This window comes from Herpailurus yagouaroundi, unplaced genomic scaffold (genome assembly GCF_014898765.1).
Source record: "Herpailurus yagouaroundi ecotype Mexico unplaced genomic scaffold, PumYag 142, whole genome shotgun sequence".
NCBI lineage: Eukaryota > Metazoa > Chordata > Mammalia > Carnivora > Felidae > Herpailurus > Herpailurus yagouaroundi.
In genome coordinates, this window is record NW_024412397.1 from 31,481,391 (window position 1) to 31,484,787 (window position 3,397).

A 3,397-nucleotide genomic window follows, 5' to 3' on the forward strand; every position below is an offset into this window, starting at 1 on the left:
TGACAAAGCAGGAAAGAATATCCAATGGAATAAAGACTTTCTCTTCAGCAAGTGGTGCTGGAAAAACTGGACAGCAACATGCAGAAGAATGAACCTGGACCACTTTCTTACACCATACACAAAAATAAACTCAAAACGGATGAAAGACCTCAATGTAAGACAGGAAGCCATCAAAATCCTCAAGGAGAAAGCAGGCAAAAACCTCTTTGATCTTGGCTGTAGCAACATCTTACTCAACACGCCTCTGGAGACAAGGGAAACAGAAGCAAAAATGAACTACTGGGACCTCATCAAAATCAAAAGCTTCTGCACAGTGAAGGAAACAATCAGAAACCTAAAAGACAATCGACAGAATGGGAGAAGATATTTGCAAATGCCATATCAGATGAATGGTTGGTATCCAAAATCTATAAAGAACTTATCAAACTCAACACCCAAAAAACAAATAATCCAGTGAAGAAATGAGCAAAAGACATGAACAGACACTTCTCCAAAGAAGACATCCAGATGGCCAACTGACACATGAAAAAATGCTCAACATCACTCATCATCAGGGAAACACAAATCAAAACCACAATGAGATACCACCTTACACCAGTCAGAATGGCTAACATTAACAGCTCAGGCAATAATAGATGTTGGCAAGGATGCTGAGAAAGAGGATCTCTTTTGCATTGTTAGTGGGAATGCAAGCTGGTACAGCCGCTCTGGGAAACAGTATGGATGGTCCACAAAAAATTAAAAATAGAACTCCCCTACAACCCAGCAATTGCACTACTAGGTATTTATCCAAGGGATACAGGTGTACTGTTTCAAATGGACATATGTACCCCGATGTTTATAGCAGCACTATCAACAATAGCCAAAGTATGGGAAGAGCCCAAATGTCCATTGATGGATGAATGGATAAAGAAGAGGTGGTATATATATGTGTACACACACACACACACACACACACACACACACACACACACACACACAATGGAGTATCACTTGGCAATCAAAAACAATGAAATCTTGTCATTTGCAACTACTTGGATGGAACTGGAGGGTATTATGCTAAGCAAAATGAGTCAGAGACAGGCAAATATCATATGACTTCACTCATATGAGGACTTTAAGAGATAAAACACATGAACATAAGGGAAGGGAAATAAAAATAATATACAAACAGGGAGGGGGACAAAACATAAGATATTCTTACATATGGAGAACAAACAGAGGGTCACTGGAGGGGTTGTGGGAGGGGGGATGGGCTAAATGGGTAAGGGGCATTAAGGAATCTACTCCTGAAATCATTGTTGCACTATATGCTAATTTGGATGTAAATTAAAAAAAAAAAAAAAAAACTTAGGTAAGTAAAACAACTTTTTAAAACTGTCATGGATATTGACCGTTATTGTCAGAAACCAGGTTTCATGATTCCCAGTCCAGGGCTAGTGTTTGTTTTTGTTTTGATATCGAATGCACATTCCTTTAATTTATACTTAGGAAAGAAATCACCCACTCTTCTTCTTTATTCCCTCCCCAGTCTTCTTCTGCAAATATTAAAAATTAAAACCAAATGAAGTTAATTATTATTTTTCTTCAACGTGGTTTTCATAATTGTTAGGGTTTAAATTTTTACAAGTGGCCAATGTCCAAGCGACTTATAGAGTAATACTGATAAAAGGAAAATTCCATATTACAAGTTAGCAAATTCTAGTACAAAAATAGTTTGTGTGTTAGAATACCCTTTCCTTTTTAGAAAAAAAATTAAAGTGTATTTTTTTATTTTTCAGAGAGAGAGAGAGCATGCACAAGTGGGGAAGGGGCAGAGGGAGAGAATCTCAAACAGTTTCCACACCACCATCATAGAGACTGATGCGGGGCTGGAACTCACAAACCGTGCGAGATCACAACCTGAGCCAAAGTCGCGCACTCAACTGGCTGAACTACTCCGGTGCCCCATAATAGCCTTTCCTTTTAAAACTGTGGAATCTTCACAAATTCGCATGTCATCCTGCTCAGGGGCCATGCTAATCTTCTTTGTATCATTCCAATTTTAGTATATGGGTTGCCAAAGCAAATACCAGTACTGTTTCTTATGCTTTAATGCCTGGTTTAGATAAGAAAATGCTTCAACAGTATCAAGAGCTACATAGTCATTAAGGGTTAAGTTTAGTTGACCAGCTGAATAGAAGATTCAGATTTTATGTACTTATCGTAAATTACTTTACTGCTAACCAGAGTTTCTGAATAGCAGTGAGAACACAGATAATAGCATTACTTATGCCCTGAGTTGGTATCAAGCCAGTCAAAAGCAAATAAAGTTGATCCTTACATCAACCTGTAAATGTATGATTTCCAGCAACTTTTATGAAATACTGAAAATGATTTTCAACCTACATTCTACTTTTATAGACTGGTGATCCTCTGTGGACTCAGAAACTAGATGGGAACCCATGAACCCATGATTTTTCACATCCCTTTTAACAAGGACATTCGTTGTCTCTAATATCCTATATCAAACCATCATCTTACGTAACAGGAGCCCAAGAACACCTACTTCATAATAAATATAAGGACTATATGAATTTGGATTTTGATGTATTCATTGAGAACTTTTTTTCATCATAGAAAAAATGAATTTTTATGGTAAATACTGGTCAAGGTGGACTTTCCAGTCTCAAATACTCAAGGCTTTTTTAAAATATAACCTTCAGATCTAGGATAAAATAAACAGACTGGTTTTGTTGTAGACACATATTTGTCACCAGCATCACCTATGGGTATTTCATAGGTAGGTGCACACAGCTCTCTGAGAAGGGAAGAAGGTAAGACCCTATCTTTAAAATATGCTTTTTATATAAGTGACATTTTTTCATGTTGTCAGCCTTCAATCTTCCACCGATGCACTTACAAGTTTTCACCAACACCTGAATGCAAATGTGACACCAACCCTGAACGAAGCATGGCTTTCCTTGCAGAGCCTTTGGTGCTGAAACAATGGGAAGTAATAAACACTCACCACTGGCCCTTTTCCACAGTGAAGTTACTCATTGCAAACTCACCAACAACTTTTGACCTCTAGACCCAAAGACTACCAATTACCCAGCTTACAGAGGTGGAATATAGTGAACCAGCAGCATCATTTGGCTGTCACCCAGTTAACATTCTATCATAGGTTGAAAAGCAATTTGTCCAATATTTCAACTGCCAGGGAGAATTCTTTATTAGCTTTTGGATAGGTTTGCCTTTCAATCGGATGATTTGAATAGCTTCTGTGGTAGGAGAGATGCTGCCCTCAGATAATGATTTTGCATTTCACCTCATCATTAATGCTTTGGACCTCAAGGGAAGTCACTGTGCCTTTTATGAAGGTCGAAGCATTTTATAACCTTAATAAAGACTCATA

General features: G+C 37.9%; 1 non-coding gene across 1 annotated transcript; it reads right to left on the bottom strand.

The window, feature by feature from the left end:
* Positions 1-1,966: 1,966 nt before the first annotated feature.
* Positions 1,967-2,072, bottom strand: LOC121033270 (U6 spliceosomal RNA). The gene has a single exon (XR_005791796.1). It is a non-coding gene; the product is annotated as a U6 spliceosomal RNA (small nuclear RNA).
* Positions 2,073-3,397: the final 1,325 nt, after the last annotated feature.